This window comes from Anser brachyrhynchus, assembly GCF_964034855.1.
Source record: "Anser brachyrhynchus genome assembly, chromosome: 14".
Lineage (NCBI taxonomy): Eukaryota > Metazoa > Chordata > Aves > Anseriformes > Anatidae > Anser > Anser brachyrhynchus.
Window position 1 is genome coordinate 2,837,137 of NC_137709.1, and position 17,903 is coordinate 2,855,039.

At 46.1% G+C, this 17,903-nt stretch overlaps 1 long non-coding RNA gene across 3 annotated transcripts in view; it reads right to left on the minus strand.

Annotated features, from left to right (window-relative positions):
• Positions 1-2,846: 2,846 nt before the first annotated feature.
• LOC308177774 overlaps positions 2,847-17,903 on the minus strand; it is a 32,401-nt gene continuing 17,344 nt past the window's right edge. For 2 of the 3 annotated variants that reach the window (XR_013939390.1, XR_013939392.1), the window contains one exon: positions 2,847-6,949. This is a non-coding gene — a long non-coding RNA (uncharacterized lncRNA). Of the gene's footprint in view, positions 6,950-7,568; positions 7,872-17,903 lie in introns of all 3 variants that reach the window. The other variant, XR_013939391.1, reaches the window with a different exon arrangement.

Genomic DNA, 17,903 nt, shown 5'->3' on the forward strand with positions numbered 1-17,903 from the left:
GATCCTGTCTGATTATCCCACTTCAAGTAAACTGTTGGTGTGAATTATCGGAGGGATCTGATCTTCTTGCACTTATCTGGAGCACTTAACGGGGTGATGGCAACTGTGCTAACGCCTGCTGGCACCTGCAGAGCAGCAGGCTGTGGCCTGGGTTCTGCGCTCCGGTTAACTCGTGGACTGCCAGCACCTAACCCCTCCCTTCCTGCTTCTGCAGCTGCAAAATTCTTGCCAAAATACATAAATTATCCACCAGCCTCTTAAGATACACTGCCAGCCATAATATTTGCCCAGATGATGCATCTTGGGTCTAACGCAGCAAAACCTCCAAAGATCCCCTTTTTATCACACTCCCTCTCTAATTTGGTTGTATTTACCCACTTGTTTAAACATTCCTGCACTCATCAACGTGGTTTTGCTGATATTTAAAAGCATGTCATGCAGGAAGCCTCAAGGCACGTGGCCATCTCTTAAAGTAAGGATAGTTTTTGATCTGGATGTTTGTACACAGAGACTTTCCACAATCATCCCACCATAACCAGACCCAGTAGCATTATCCTCCATAAACACACCACCACCCACCTACTTATCTCCGTCTGACACCTCCTTGCACATCCAGAGCACCCACGAACTAGTAATGGACTTGTTTCTCCTGACTTCATCCTGTGTTGATAGGTTATGACCACTGTACCCATACAGGGGAAAAAAATCCATTGGCATACAGGGGAATTGGGAAGTTGAAGGGTTTCTTTCCCTTTATTCATGGAAGTTGCCAGCCCAGCCCTTCCCAGGAGGAAATTATTCCATAAGTTCTCTTTATAAATTGATTTTCTTCCTCTCTCAGCAATTACACAGCTCCTCTGTGCTTCATTTCCAGTTTATCAAAGTTAAAGACGTATTTGGCATCTGTTGCTCATACACAGAACTGATTACGTGCCACTATCATGCCACCTGAGTTATTAGTGCTATAGGAGCTTATTCCCCAGCGGGCTACGTATCCAGAACAGGCCCTTCCTCTTTGCCAAATCCTTACAAAATAAGCTCAGAGCACAAATGGAGCTTCCTAAATTCCTCGTATTCCAGAGCATGGGAACACTCCTCCTTTGGCAGATTACCGTATTCATATCTGCCAGGCAAAGCTGCCTCTATAACAACCACGAAGGAGCATCTCTTTTAAACTGAAAACTTTCAGTTTTCAGATTTGCATTTTGTTTAGAGGGGAAAAGAACCTCGGTCAGAGGCTCTGCCCGCTTTGCATCACCATACGATGTTACAGGTGCAAGCCTCCAGCTCGCCACCTGCATTTGGCAGCAGGTTTTAGTACTTGTGCTTCAGAATCCACTTATTTTTTTCCCCTTAAAATGTCATCTCCTTTAATTCGAGGAGCAGCACTCCAAATTGGAGCACTGGCTGTGAGCCCACAACAACAAGATCTATTAGGTTTATTCATTTCCCGGACATCATTATTCTTTAGTGTTTCTCATCAGATGAACCCTCTGTTTGCATGTTCCCAAACACAATGCTCCTTTGCTCAAGCACGACAAGGAACTTGCCTGCAGTAACCTAGGAAAATCACTTCTCACTGGTTTTGCAGATCTGAAGGACTTTGAAAAGCAAATCTCAACTCCTTGGGCTTAGTTCTTAGGACGTGCAAATCTCAACTCCTTGGGCTTAGTTCTTAGGATGTGCCAAACTGGTAAGCAAGTTATCTGAGAGAGCACGAAGACAGTAGCTAAAAAACCTCTTCTAACTTGGGAGAGATTAGTGATAGCTAATTCCAGTCGTCAGTGTCACTTAAGTGACAAAACTTGGCTTAAAATGTCCAGGCTAGACCAGGTCTCCTGGAGAGGCTTCTCAAGGGCAGCGCTCACAGGGCTACTTCCAGTTGTGTTTCGGAAGCAATGTTTGTCTAAACTCGAGTTTCCAAAGTAATTTCCTCTAATGAAGCTTCAATCTGTGTAAAACATATTTAAATATTCTGCCTACAAATCACATTTCACAATAAAAATGCATTTATCTTGCATAATGAAGTGTTGGTTTTTGTTTTGTTTTTTTACAAAAAAAATCTATTTCCATCTCCCACCGAGAAGTGATTTCATACATCCTTTCCACATGTCAAAAACTGTGAAAGGATAGGGACATTTTTCTGTCCTGTGTATTATTAAACATAATAGTCAGCCACCTCTAGAACCCATCATTGATTGAGATAGATGAAGCTATTTAAAAAAAAAACACTAATGAAGTCTCTTTGGTGCCTCTGAAACTCAGCAGTAAAGATAAATGAGAAACAATTTCTTGATATCCATTATTTTAAATTACAGATACCAGCTCTGATGCTGTTCTCAAGGTTTATTGAATTTTCATAGAATATCATCAACTTCTACATTCCACACGTGTAATTGAAGCCCGAGACCAAAGTGTTTTCCTCCTGTGTCAAGTTTAAAATGTCAAGAGGATGCCCCTGCCACAGGGCACCGACCGCCACGGGGCCGGTGTGATGCCGGAGCCAAACCACGCTCCCCCCATCGGTGGGGACAAATTGGGAGAAAATTTGGAGAACTTCACCACTTCTTTTCCTGCAGTTTCCTTGCCAGCCCAAGTACCTGCAATTCCAGCTGTGGATTCAGGGGTGGAGCAATCTTAATCCAGAAGATTAATTTGTGTTTAGCCCAGCATTAGTTACATAGACAGTATTGCCAACATTCATTAAAAAAAAAAAAAGAGGCAAAAGTCACTACTTTGGGCCTCAAAATGATGTTACTGACTTAAAATTCAAACAATTTTTCTTTTGTTTGCTCTCTGCATTTTACATGGTGTCCCTACTGCTCTCCTCAAAGAGCTATAACTGCTAACTAACCACCAGCCCTGCTCCTCAGCCCTGAGACCTCCACATCAAACCAACACCAAAGGACTGTTTCCAGCTGCCAGGCTCTGCCCATGCCATTGAGCACATCCTGGTGACAAACATCCTGCTCACCAGCCCAGGAAAATCATGGGACAGACAGGAATTAAGCACACCCAAAGTCAAGTCCTTGTGCCTTTCCTGCCAAAGCACTTCAAGAAGGTTTCCCCTTCGGGGGCAGCAGAAATGTAACACACTCGGCTGCCATCAGGCACACCAGGTGCGTAACCCCATATAGAATTCAACCCGGAGATGCTAATTCCATACACACATACCCTGAGCCCTTCCAGGTCCCTTTTTCTTTGCCTTTACCAAGGACTGTGTTGCAGATGGGGGTCCCAGCCTCACAACTGCCAGGGTCTGGTTTGGGGAGGACACAGCGTTAGGTTAATCCTTAATATCTCACTGCTTTACCTGGCGACTTCCCCTCCAAATGGGCTGCCCACAACTTCTGCTACCCGCAGCCTGAGAGCACCCTTGTTTTTCTTCTCTGCATTGCAGACACGGAGCGAGACTCGCAAATGTCTCAGCATTTGGGAGAAAGTTAACGACACAGCAGGAGGATGTTGCTGCATTTGGCTCTTGTGGTTTTAGTATTTGTTTTATTACAGTGGTATGGGGTAACAGAGCTGCTATGGGGTAACTTAAATTTAGTCATTTATTTTGACACTTTTAACATTAACTAGAATGCCAGAAATGCCTGCAACTGAGAAGCAGTGGCTTAGCGTACTCTGCCATAAATCTACATTACAAAAAATACTCTTTAGTCTACTCTGATTTATCTTCAAAGGGAAGCTGTCCGGAATTGCATAACAAAACATAATACTGCTTACATATATAATGTTTTATCTATCAACTGGAAAAGTTTAAAGTCATTATTAAAATCTCTAAAACTCATTATTATAATCTAAAAAAATAACCATTTTTAAACTTCACAGAGTTTTGTAAGAACTGAATCAGGGCAAGGCTAAGGTTTGGGACTCTGCAGTAAGGAATCTTTTGGATCCAACAGCCTCCTGTATGGTAAAAAGTAAAATATTGTTGTTTTAAATGTATTCCATCCCTTAACATTTCCCCTTATTTTGCTAGGTCTGTCTGACAGTCTTAAAGTGGCAGCTGCAATGGCCTTACTTTTTTTGCTTTTTTAATCCTTGCTCTCTTAGCTGGGTATAGAGTTCTGGAAGAATCTGCTTGTATAACCTTCCCAAACCTCACTTAGGGAGTTAAACTCTCAGCAGAGGCTTCTTTAGTTTCGTTAGCTCTAAGTGCCTCGCAGAAGGCTTGTGCGCTGAACTGCTGACAGCTGTTCAATCTTCTGCCATTTAATTGCACAGACTGGTTACAGAGCTCAAATGCGAAAGCAAAGCAGCACCTTCTGGAGTAATTTCCGTCACATACCAAAAACAACAACAAAAAGCCCACCATGGACTCTGCCGTTTCTGTTTTTCCTGGGACTGCACACAGAGCCAGCACCCAGGAGCACTACAAGGAACCCCGGCATGGAACTGACCACTGATGTATTTCAGAATAAACTGCTCACTTCTAACTGATCTTCATCCTTTCCTTTTAGGCAAAAATGTGGGTTACTCTTTTGCTTCGGCTCTGCTTGGCTGAAAGCACTTGCTGAGGGCATGCACTCGGACGTGGTGCATCTCCCCAACCCCTGCTCCTAGGGAAGGCTTCACACAGCCACGCACCTGACAACACGCACGGCTCTTCAAAATCGAGTCCTTTTATGCCAGGCTGTTCCCCAGTAGCTCACTCCCAAAGCACTTAATAAAGATCTTGAAAAGACAGTGTGTGTATATACACTACGTGATCTGCTGAATGCTCCGTCGGTGTATTTAAAAACACACACATGTTAAGTGTAAGCTGCAGGGCTGCTTTAATAAAATTGCCACGGTAGAGCGCTTTTCTGTAACACAAACTTTTACATAAGGAACGAGGAGGGTTTATATTAACCCGGCAGTTTTGCGGTCAGGGAAGAAAGCTAAATTGTCTGTGTTGCAGTGCTGATCTTGTGTCAGTGATCTGGTTAGTGTATTTCCAAATTTTCATTACCATATGAAAGTTTGGCATTTCTAAATCCTCCGGAGCACGGGGAGGTGCTGCAGGCTCGGAGCCTCACGGCTGGGGACCTGCGCTCGGGGCTCTGCTCTCAAATGCTCAGCAGCCCCTGGGCATGGTGGGGAGCAGCAACGTGCAGAGATATCCGACGTCTAGCAGACACTTCCATGGGCTTCAGTGAGCTCTAATTAAGCGTGCATGGTACTCCAAACAAATGTAAAAATCCAATTCCAAATATCCTGAGACTTCGCTAGATTTTAAAATAGGATAAAGCAGTATTTTAACGAAGAACAGAAGAAGGAAGCAGTGAATTAACAAATGAACAGACTATTAAATATTAGATTACAAAATATTAATCCGTGACAGTATCTCCAGATTCCCAGCTGTTTGAACAATGTCATGAAGAGAAGTTTTAAAAAGTTAATAAAATATTTTTAAAATGTCCCAAAATCAACACGTGAATTTTCTTCCTCGAGTACTTCAAACGAAGTAATTAGGAGAGAGACAACTTAAAGCAAATGGAGAAAGATCTCAAAATAACCGTTTCCATTGAGAGATTTCACATTTACATCCCAGAAACAAAATAAATCAGGCCATGTCCTCAGCTGGTATAACACGATGTTGTCTCATTGATTTCAATAAAGTACAGCAGTTTAGGGACTCCAGACCCTTTGGCATAATCCTTTCATTTAAACTCAGTAAATCAAAATAAACTCTGCTGATTTCTGTGGAGTCGCTGATCTGCTTTTGGGTAAGCCAGAGGAAAGCCAGGAACTCTTTTTCGGAGGGATTATTACTGCCTCATGATTTAAGAGTCGTCCCCAGCACGGAGGCCTTAACACGCCCCGCAGAGGATGGGGACCTTTGTCCCTCTCCGGTTCCCCCTGTGCCAGGTGCTCCCAGCCCCAGCAGCGCTCTTCCTTGCGGCTCCACCTCCCCACCTTCGCTGCCGGTCTCTTCCCCAGCGCACAGCCTCACGACGGAGTCATGTTGAGTCATTTCTTTCCGGATCCGTGTTTCCCTAGATCTTTAGCCATGATATATCGCCGCTAATCAAAGCGCTGCCTCCTCCTATGGCTCTGCTGAGAAGTTATGACCCTTCCCGTTCGTCCCGGAGCCGAGTTAATGCAGACAATCTTCCTGATCCGCAGCCTTGCACACGCAATTGTGATATTTCATGCGCTATAATATTTCTCTACAATAATAGCTTCACCCTTTGAAGATTCAGGTAAAGGACACCAAGACATTTCCAGTAATTAGCGCTCCAGTGAGATTCACCATCCCTTCTTGGTACCCGGGAGGAGAGGAGCTTCTTTGGCAATGCCAGCTTTCACGTGCAGCAATGGAAGGGAGACGTGGAGGGGGAAAAAAGCCAAGATTTCTATTTGGATTCCCTTTTTTCAAGTGTTTTGAACCTGAGGCATAGACATTTTGACTCTGTTTTCCAGAAATATTGCTCACAATGAAGGCAGAGGCTGGAAACCTCGACAGGAATTTACTGGGGCTTTGTGCTGGCTGGGGGAGGTCAGCTCACCCTGCGCATCCTTCAGTTTCTCCACGGGTAGGATGAGGGAGTGCGGGGAGGAGCTGCCTTATTTCCACTGGCAGACAAAAAGGAAGAGTAGAACTCAAGCACTGTCACAATGCTCAAGTCTTTTTTAAAGAAACTTTTTTTTAAAGAAACTTTTAAAGAAACCTAAAAATTCAGTGGTTTCCAGAATGTAACGTACTCTAACGCTTGATTTTAAACGCATTTAGGGGGAAAAAATAACTAATATTCAAAAGCATTTTAAAGAAGTTGATGTAGGAAAAAGTAGGTTCATTGATCTGCCTAGGAAAAGCACCTCCCAGTCCATTTGCAGCATCATAAAATGTTCACTGATATTTTAATGCAAAAGGAGGGTTTTAAGCCTTACAGAAATTTGAATGTGTTACAGAACTGCATTCTGGAAGAAGAGACATTTCCAAGCACTGGTAAGTGACCTGAGAACGAGAGTTGCAATCTTATAAGCATGTACATGATTGAACTTACAAGGTAAAAAACACAAAACAAAGAAAAGGGCTGGATCTTACAGTGAAAGTCAAGAAACATCGAAATTCCTGAAAAACACATGAATTAGAAGAGGTCACATTGAGCAAAAACTTGGTTAACCGTGGTAACAGGTAAAAGGCACAACTGGGAAATGGCGAAGCCAGGACCTGGCGCACAACAGAAGAAGAGAAAGGCTGAATGAGTGATGCCTAATATTAAGCACAGTTTTGTTTGCTCTTCCCCACCAAGAGGCAGCTTCACAATATCACCTGCGTTTATAAAGTCAGGGGGTTCCTTCCTAACACCATTCCGTGACCGCAAATGCCGTTAATTCCAATAGAGGTTTCAAACATGCAGCAGCAGCAAAATAAGGTCTTAAAATTCCACCTATCCTGCAACCTTATTTATTGTCCTACAGGGCAAAAAACTACTGCAACACGCAGCTGTTGTTAAAACCAAGCGAGAAAAAGAGAGTCTGCTTTTCTAGCCGACCAGGTAGAAAAGCCTGGCTTTCCTACAGCACTGAACACAGCGCACAGAGAAGGTATGGCACTGCTGGAAGGGACTCACCTGCCCTAAAACCACGTTTTCCTTAGACAACTTTTTCCATCGCTCCCCCTAGACAGATGCAGAGCAGCTCCTTCCCACACGTCCTTGTCTGGGGGCGGACTCTGCTCGGCTCTCCCCTCACGATGCCAAACTCCTCTGTTACACGCTGTAGGTGCAATTGGCGCGAGGCTCCTGCACAGTCCCCGTTGAACTGGAAACGTGCCGTCAGTTATATCGTCTCAGCTCCACTTGTAATTCTGGATCAGCCAACACACTCCAACAGCCGTGGGTGCACACGGATCCCGTTTCATTACGGCTGTGACCCTGCAAGGGGTAACGCTGCATAACCGACCTCCTCCAGCAGAAACAACAACAACAGAATAAGCCTCCTCAGTGGCAGGTCACTTGGTTGCTTTACCCGTACTGAGGTTTTCACCTACTAACCCTGACCCTACCAAACCCATGCCCTTATTGACACCCACACGGCCATGGGAGGACAGCAGTAGCAGGCGCGGGTCTTGCTGCAACCTGCGAGCCCAGGAAGGGGTGGCAGCGATGCCGATAGTGCCTGGATAGATTTCTGCCTGGACAAATGCCCACAAGGTGACTGCAGAGCCCTAGAGGGCTCCCTGGGCCAAACCCCAGGCTCCCACAGCCTCAGCCCCTCTGGGGCTGGAGCATCCCAGCCCAGGCATCGCCCTGTGTTGTGCAGGTGTGACAGCAGGTAAACCCAGCCACATGCCCCAAATCAAGGCGTTTCCTACCACCAGTTCACGTATATCTCCGTGAAGAGGGTCACACACACAGCAGCTGCACCGCCATTTATTTCATTTGCTCGCCACAAAAGTCAACGGGAAAGTTTCCAGCCGCCGGTACCCGAGTTTTAAACAGGGCCAGCTGGAACGGGGCCGATGCGGGGCGCTGGGGAAACCCAGCCCTGCCAAAGCAAGCCCCAGACGAAGGGTTTGCTGTCGCCAGTGGGGCATTACAAAGACTGTCAGAAACAATGAAAATACAAAATTCAAACAGGCTGCCTCTTTCCCTGTACACATGAAAATCACTCCAGTCCCATTATTAATGCACCCAGGCTCATTTGTCAAGACTTTCACAAAAATGAGTTCAAACCCAAGAAGACCTCCAGCATTTTTATGATAATGCTGGCAAGTCTGCGGGATGGCAGATTAGGCTGCACACTGTGCTTCCTCCCAGCAAATCCCTGCCCACCAGTTTAGATTATTTTAAATCAAAAATGAGGAGAAAAATGAGCTGTTTAAAGCATCAGTAAACAAAGTCCTCTTACTAGCACGCCTTTATCCTCAATTTATGCCTCTTTTATATTTTCTTTTATATGAAAATGTAGTGCCTTTAGCCCTCCAACTCTGCTACTACTATTTTTAACACTTTAACCCATTCAGACAATCATTTATTTACCATTTCCATTTTTGTTTTCAATTCAAGACGAACCTACTCTTTTATCAGTTATTTATTTAGGACTTTGGCAAATTGATTTTTCCCTTCTATGTGCACCGCACAACCGCAACATTAAAATAGATGAATCCTGTTCTGCTGGCTTGATTTCCTCTCTCCACTCAACTGAGTTTCCAAATTCTCCCTCTGCAACCGGCCTCTCGTCTGCAGCATCTCTTGAGTGCAGACTGTGCCCTGAGCAGCACAATACCAATCGTTTAGGTGTTATAATAGCAATAAGCTGTAACAACAGAGAGGGCGAATGAACTCAAGACTGGACGTGGTATTACTGATATTACAGCTCCATCACAGCTGGGAGCCTGAAGCATTCCAGCAGCCCCACACATCCCGTTTCCCCACTTCAGGGCTTCCACTTCGGTTTGAATCTGACCAAAGAACAAATAGAAAGACGAAAAAAGCTGAAAGGGAAACTCCGAGAGCCACAGACTCAGCTCTTCATTATTCTGCAGGAAAATAAAAACGTGCTGTTTTGCAGCCTTTCCCCCACCCGTTACAGATGCACACACAGATGTGTTCATCTCTCTAATTCTGTCTCCCCAAGCCTGGAACGTACCCGAGAGACCACGAGGAAAGAGGTTCAACGGGCACGCTGGAGGGGAGAAAATAAGTGCTTGAAAGAAGCTGTGCAATAAATCCACACCTGTCAGGGAGAGGTGCCCGCAGAAACAAAACTGCGTGCAAGCAGACTGAGTCAGTCCTGAAAAATTCTCCCCAAAGTGATAGAAAATGAGATAGAGGTGGGCAAAACACAAAACAAAAATTGGAATGCAAATGTCCTGACACAGGCCTTTGCCCAAATTCCCCTGCATATTTTCTGCATGGTCTCAGAAGAGCTCGAGGGAAAGACTTGCTGCTTTGTCTTCCTTTCCATCAGCTCCTGCACGGGTCCCGCAGAAAGCTTTCCGTAACTCAGGGTCTGCACGAACTCTCACTGATGGCAACAAACACCCAGCAAAAGCTGATCAGAGCCTAAGACAACATACTTTCAAAGCATATTTCATCATCATCAAGTGGCGGGTTTATTTATTTATTTAAATAAGACTGTCAGGCTGCCGTCAGCATGCACACGCTGCGAGGCCACACCGCAGCACGGCCGTACTGTTGAGTCACTGCAGAAATCCCCCTCCTGATTTTCCCTGTTGAAGAACTCAAGCCTCTTCATTCTGCTTTAATGGAGTAATTTATCACCTGATTCCTTTAAAAAGTAACTAATATAGATAGATTGGATAGTACGACGTGGTACATAAAGAATAATAGTCCATTATTAATAATAAGTTTTCAATATATTATAGTTTCACGTGATTGATTAGGAAGTCCGTTGTTTTACTCTAACACCTTTTTAAAGACTTCTCAATATCACTTCAAGATTAAAAAGTTAAAGGAAGCTCAATCATCAGCTCCAAATGTAACTTGGAGGAGCGGTGGACTCCGGAGCATATGAAACTGCTGCTCAAGAAGCCAAATGACAAAGGGGGAAGCATTTTATTCCACACCCTGCTTCAGTATCACTCCACCCCAATTGTTCAGTCAATACAAAAAACTTTCCCAAACAGCAGAAAAAAATCCATTTATGGGTTAAACAGGTGGGGCTTATTCAACTGCCAATAAAAAATATGTCGTCTTCATTCTCTCTTCATTCTTCAGTGAAAGCAGCAACATCTCATCTCCAGTAACTTCAGCAGAGACGTGCACTCTTACAGATAAAGAATCTAGTTTATAAATATTTCTATACCATAAATTTAATCAGGATCTAAGCAGTGTTCCTTCCCCAGCACAGAAGAGCCTGTGCATCAGTGAAATGGTCAGGAAACACGAAGGAAAGAAGTGATAAGTCTGTCCAGAAAAGAGGACAAAGAAAAAGGAAAATCAAAGAAGGATCTATTAACAGATTTACTCATACCAAAACACAGTCACCTTGTCCGCAGCACAGCTACAGCCCAGAGCTCATCTTCTGGGGCCTTACAGAAAGTTATTAGATTGAAAAAATAAAATCCATTAACCTCTGCGAAACATCGCCCAGGTATTCAGCTCCTGCTGCACGAAGAGCCTTGCAGCAACTTCTGGTTCCGGGCGCACAAACTGTGAACAAGTTCAGGCTCGGTGCAGTCCTAATGACCTTGATTAAACCAAGCTTGAAGGAAATTGGCTCTCCGGTGAAACTAAACACGTATTATACGAAATACTTCTTAGCCTCTATTCTAATTTGGACACTTAAATTTCACCCTGAAAGCCGTCTCCAAGCTTTCCTGAGTGGCAGCTCAGCGGGACAACACGGCACCCACCGCCCTGCACCCGGGCACGATTCCTGCTCCGGGTCGGATGCTTGCAGCCAGCAGCACGCGACAAAAACCCCCGCTGCCCATCACACCCCGGTAAGCAGCTCACGGGCAGAGGCGTCTGTCTGCCAGGGCTGCCAGGTACCTGCGCACACGCACAGACAGCACCCAGGGCAACGGCAGAAAATGAGTTCATGTTTCAGACTATCAAATTAATACGCCGGCAATAGAATATGCAATTTCCTTGTTTATTGCCTCTCAAGTCAATCCCATCGCCAGAGGTTGTCATCTTAACAACGGGGAGAAAATTAATTTGACAGAATATTAAAGCGGCCCTGTTAAGTCCCGGGGACCTCTGGGCTCCCCTGCTGCATCCCGAGCAGGATGAGCCCTCCCCATCCCCATCCCCTGCAGCACCTTCCCACGCACGCCCAGGGAACGGCGACCGAGCAGAGCTGGGGCAAAAGGGGCCTTGCAGGTATGAAAATCCAAACGTACCCGAGGAAAACAATGTTTATCTATCATCCCTATGATAGCCTGCATGATTTCTCTTCCATCAGTGAACAAACAAAAATGCTGTTTGTAGTCAGCACAGCTGTAGTTCCCCCAATTTAAGAGAGAAATCTATACGCTGACTAGCTTCATTCTCAAATCGTGCCTTTGGAGCCAGGGAGAAACACTTTGTTTTGGAAATGTCAGAAGGAAATGTATATTATTATAATGGCACATACATTATAAATGAGATATTTAATATTTCAATACCCTCCCCCTTTGGCATTAATTCATAATTTCACCCAAGACTAACTTGACTTGGGAACAGCACCACAGCCACCTACACAACCTGCCTGCGCACATGGATCAGCGCCACAGCACCTCTTTCAATATTAACAGCCCTTCCCATCAGCTCGACCCAAAATCCTGCTCATTAGCAGCAAACCCACCCCGGGCGCTGCTCAGCTGCTCCAGAGGACACGCGCCTGCTCCCAGCACCCATCCCGAGCACCCAAAGCACCCTTGTAGGAAGGGCACAGCTGGACACAGCGCCGGGTCTCACATCGACGTCGAGATAAACCGTGCTTTCTTCTCTCGTAAGGGCATGGATTGAATTTCCACCATTATAATCAGGGAGGAGAAAATAAAGAGCATTCGGACAACAAACACCTGCTGAGGAGCAGGATGGGCTTAATCAATAGCCAAGTACACGATTATCTCAGCTGATTTTAGCCTATTTCCATAGAAAAAAATGCAGATTCTGGAAAAAAAATCAAAATAAGGAAACGAACAGCTTTGCTTCTCTGCCAGGTGGGGAGGGGGCTCCAGACCCCCCCCACCCTGGCCAGGCTCTGCTCAGGCTCACCATCTAACATCAAAGGGGCTTCGTAATGGGAAAAAAAAATAAGATGAAAGCTTTGATTTAAAGAAAACGTCCTGCAATCTTCCTGGCTTGATTTCAGCAGATTACATCTGGCTTTATTCTGCTCTCAGGCCCATGCATGGCAATCGAGAGCGATTCGCCCAGGTCCTTAGCAGCGTGCCGAGCGGGGCTTCTCCTCTGCTGCCTGCTTCACGCTGTCTCGGCAGGCACTGGTTTGGGTCTGGTTGGGCCTTCCCTCCTTCCTCCCCCAAATACTGCTGTAGTTTCTGATTTCAGGTCATTTCCCCCCTACGTGAGACAGCCCTGTCCAAGCTTTAACGTTATTTCCCTAGACCTAAATCAGGAAATACAAACGTTTCACAGGCTCCACGCGATCATCACTGACAGCAAAGAATGGGGAACTTCTCCAGAAACGGCCAGGGCACGGAAATTCACCACCAGGACTAGCACAGACACAAACATGCTAAGGACTTCTGAGCCAAACCCACATCCATGCCCAGATACTGGCAGCAGCTGCTCCCCAAGTAATGCCCCCCCCCCATTTTCTTGCTGCCCCCGAGCCCTGGCAGCTGTGAACATCTGGGCCTGGGGCTGCTGCTCCCTCCTGCCCAGCTCATTACCAAAACCTGAAAGCCTCCCTGTCCAGCCCAGAAAACTCCACCTCTAATAAAACTCGGGATCCGGGGCAATGCTTTTCCTGCTGGTGACAGCGTTCAGTGTGTGCTTGTGCCGACCTGTTTCTCTCCATTACAAAACCAATAAAACCAAATGCTGGCAAAGCCAAGAGCCAGGGGGTTGCATTTCCTCATCAGAAGTTCAGCTCGGCTGTAATACTATTCATATGAAATCTGATATGAAGCCTCCTGGGTGTCATGATGTTCTTTATATTACAGTAAGTTCAATACATTAAGGATGCAGAAAATCCCATTTGGGACTGCAAAGCAGTCCTCGCAGATTCCCCAGGAGCTGGGAGAACAGAAAATCACAGCAGCCCCCCTGAGCAGCATGGGAGCAAAATTACCCCATGCACCAGCACCAGCATTCGTGTGAGGCAACACAAAATACTTTACAAACTTTAACAAATTTAAGCCTTATGAATGTCCTTCGCAGAGGGTTATTATTCCCCCTGCTCGCATTGGAATGGTGAATTTCCGTGCCCTGGCCGTTTCTGGAGAAGTTCCCCCTTCTTTGTTATCAATGATGATCGCATGGAGCCTGTGAAACGCTTGTATTTGCTGATTTAGGTCTAGGGAAATAACGTTAAAGCTTGGACAGGACTGTCTCATGTGTAGGGGAAATGACATTAAATCGACAGCTGGGCACAGCACGGCCGGGCTGAGCACGCACAGACCTGCACAGGGCTCCTGCATCGCCTGCCCCAGCTCCGCTCCGCTCCCATCCCTGCAGGGCCAGCAGCAGCCCCGACGGCCAGCAGCAGCCCAACCACCTATGTGCAGAGCAGCTTAAGACCACGGTACCAATCCCAGCCGGGACCTGCCTGATTAACACCGGCACAGCAAGCACCGGGCCGCACGGCTCCTGTTGCTGAAGATGTAAGCAAACAAATCGGTGGAACCCCACATGCAGCTTATTCGTATTTCCTTATCTGTGCACAGCAGACTTGAGAAAAGGGAGCACAAGTCGCTTCCCACAGCGCCCAGGAGCCTGGGCTGCCTCCTCGGTGCCACCCGGGGGCTTCTGTCCTCACCTCCTCTGCCCACGGCCCAGGAGGGGGAAGGACCCCATCACCCCGTACCCACACAGCAGAAGCGTCAGAGATGCTCAGTAACACCCCCACAATAACTGTGTGTTCGGGATTTGTCCGTGTTCATGAGAATGAGGAGCCCAGGCAGGAGCCTTACTGACAGAACAAACCCACAACCAGCTGAGCCAAGTGCCTGTCGCAAGAAAAGTCCTTAAATCACCTGTCTTTTCCGAGGCCGTACGTGCTGGTCAAACACCAGCCACCACGTTTAACAGGCTCAACACGCAGCTTCAGCAGCAAGCCAGCATCCTCCTCCTCTGCAGGTACCAGCCTGACAAGCCAGACAGCTGTTAGATCTGCCTTCAACCTGGCAAAAACATGGTCTGAAACATCCCTGAGAAGCAATGAAATCCCTGGACACTTGTGTTTTAAAATACCAGTACAATATTTATTTCAAATTCCATTCCAGGTCCCAGCAAGGACAGCACACGTGGTTTTGCACGATAGCTACCACGGGCCCATCACACCCATTACACCCCCTAAAAGCACATCGCAAGTGACCCGAGCAAAGGAGCAGCGCTTCGAGGGGATGCTCCAGCTCCAACCAAGCAGGTTGGACTGGGGAATCAATCGCCAAGCTCGGGGGCTGAATGCCCGCCACCTCTGCCAGCCTGGCTGAGGCTGGTCAGCAGATAAAGTTTATTAGAAACAGAAGAGGAAATGATGAAATTGTCTAAACATGTCTTGGAAAGATAGTTAAAAGCCATGGCACCGCGTACAAGGCAGCGCTGCAGCTCTGCCAACCTCACAGCCGTATTGCCCTGAACACTGCGAATTGCTGTTAAATACTGCAAAAAGAGCTCTGGGATCGCACACGGCAACAGCACACAGCAAAGCTGCACAACCCCAGGCTTCACTTACTGAATTCCAACAGGTTTCAGGCTGGACACATATTAGAACATCCCTGCCATTTTTGAGCTGCAGTTTGCTTATAACCAATATATTATAACCCCGAATGTATCGGCCATATATCAGCTATATAATGCATCAGCCAGGCAAAACGACTATGGGAATGAACACCGTAGAAGATATATGTATGGGCCAATACCACACATTTTTAAAGATAAAGCAACATATATTCCTCTCCCTTACCGCTCTGTGTCGGTGCATTCACCGTATCATCATACCTGCTGCTTACAGGACACTCTAGGTATTTGTTTCCAGCCCCTTTTCGTGCAGGTCAAGGAGGGTGCTGCTGTCACCCACCGGCACTGCCTGGCTGAGCTGTTTTCCTTGAGAAGATCCCCGCTTGTAAAACCGGAGCGATTTGCAGCAATACAGCTGCACAGAGGGAAAACACCAAAGAGAAATATGGACAATTCTGCCCGGTCTGAAAAAGGCAAAAACTCACATTATACCTGTTATTTCAATTAATTTCAACTTTTATATCATGCTGAGATATTAATTTTGTTCCACTTATATGTGTTTAATGTGCTATGTTTTCAAGTAATTAAAGCAAAATATTTTATCACACTAAAGCTTCAGAAACATAGGAAGGCAATCATTTAGTCTTATTGAAATAATAACAGTTGTGAATTATATGCGCTTTTCTGGTAATTTCCTTTCATCACATAACATTATCTTTTCATTCCAGTTCTAGGTGAAAAGCCTCGAAATGTCAGAATTCCCCACCAAAAGGCAATTTCGGGTCCTGACTGGTTCCAGCCCCTGACAGGAGAGTCATCGGGTACTCATTTGCGAGACAGGAAAAATAATGGAAACAAGGGGCAAGTGAGTGCTTATTTACATTTATAAGGCTCTTTGGGTGCTCAGTGCAATTTCAGAGCACAAATTTGCTCAGCTGCGTAATGCTGCTATGGAGCAGGGGTGTCGCCAGCCCCCCCAGGCAGAAAGCATCCCTTGTGCCAAACACTCACCAACCCACCCCTGCTGTAGGGCCGGGCAGCACCCTCCCAAACGCAGAAAACCAGCAGAGGGCCAGGAACAGACAACACAACTAAGGCACAGAGCACCCCCAGCGCTAACTCAGGAGCCCATCTCTAACTCCGTAAGCCCCCTCGCTTGCAGAGCCATGTTAGATTGCTCGCTTGGTTACAGTCTTTTTTTGTCCTCATCAATACAGGAGACTCATCCCGAAGCCAGGCACATCTCCAGGAACACCCACCGTGGGTAGGCTCGGCAGTAAAACCAACAAGCTGTAAAGGCAACGCATTACGTTAATGACCTAATGCATTACAAAGCTTGCTGTGTAATAATGCTGTATATAAATAACAGACTGCAAAGATCATTAAAGCCAATCAGAAGTATAGATTAGCCCCTAAAAATCTCTTTAATGTCTCCAATAGTCCAATACAAGGCAAGAGCAGCACCAGTCAGCAAGCTGATGCAGACACTCAGCAGCATTACTGGGGTTTCACACCTCCACCATGAAGGTTTGCTTCCACCCTGGGTGTTATCAGGGCAATTTCCCATGTCGAACGCTCCCCAGGGAGGTGTGAAGCTGCTAGTCACAGCTGTATTTCTGCTGTAGGCTCCCCAAAAGCACCCCGTGGCCAGATCCAGCAGGGCTGCAGCCCAGCCTCAGCACCAAGGGACACCGCAGCCCCGCATGGTCCTGTCCACAACAGGCAGCCAAGGGACACCGCATCCCGTTATGTTCCTACTTAACCAACCCACACCACGGACACTCCTTTTCTGGTTTTCACAGAGCGCTTTGTGATTACCTACCACGTCTGATATTTTTATCCACCATATTTCCCGATTGCACGTTAGTTGCTTTATTTTACCCACACAATATGATGACATTTTTGTCACTATAGGTGCACCTACAATTCCAGCGTGGCATGAGAGATGCAAGAAGAAGATGGGAGAACAGGTTAGGAACAAAGCACCAACCCCAGGAGCCTGCTACATCCCCAGAGGCTGCTGGTGTTAACAGATTGCACTTGGCTCCTGCTGACAGACACCAAAGCCCTACCTGAAGGGCCACCGCCGCCTGACATCCCGTTTCACAGCAGAGCAATCTTTAGAGCCCAGCAAACTCTGTTCTCCTTCCATATATTCTCTAGCTGAAGAACAGGGTCACCCTGGCTATAGCCTTTAAAACAGATGCACTAGCAAGAAGTCTGAAATGAGAATCTCCGAGCAAAGACCTCGTGTTTTACCTTGCTGAAGATCAGACAATTTAAGCCATGCTGCAACCGTTAATAAGAGCAATTCCTTAAGTTGCTTTTTAGTATAAGAAGTGCCTGCAGAGCCCTGGTAGTGCAAGTAAATTCAGCAATTAATATTAGCCATTACCTTACCACAACAATTTTTCTTAAAGAATATATTCATTTTTCTTTTAAGAGCCACTACTGGTGCTGAAGGCACATTTGCATTTTATTATCCCTAAATGCTTAACTACCATAACTAATGCTTGATTAATAAATAGCTATCTACTACTGCTGCTTTAAACCTCGCAATTTATATGCGATTCTTTCTTCCCGTTG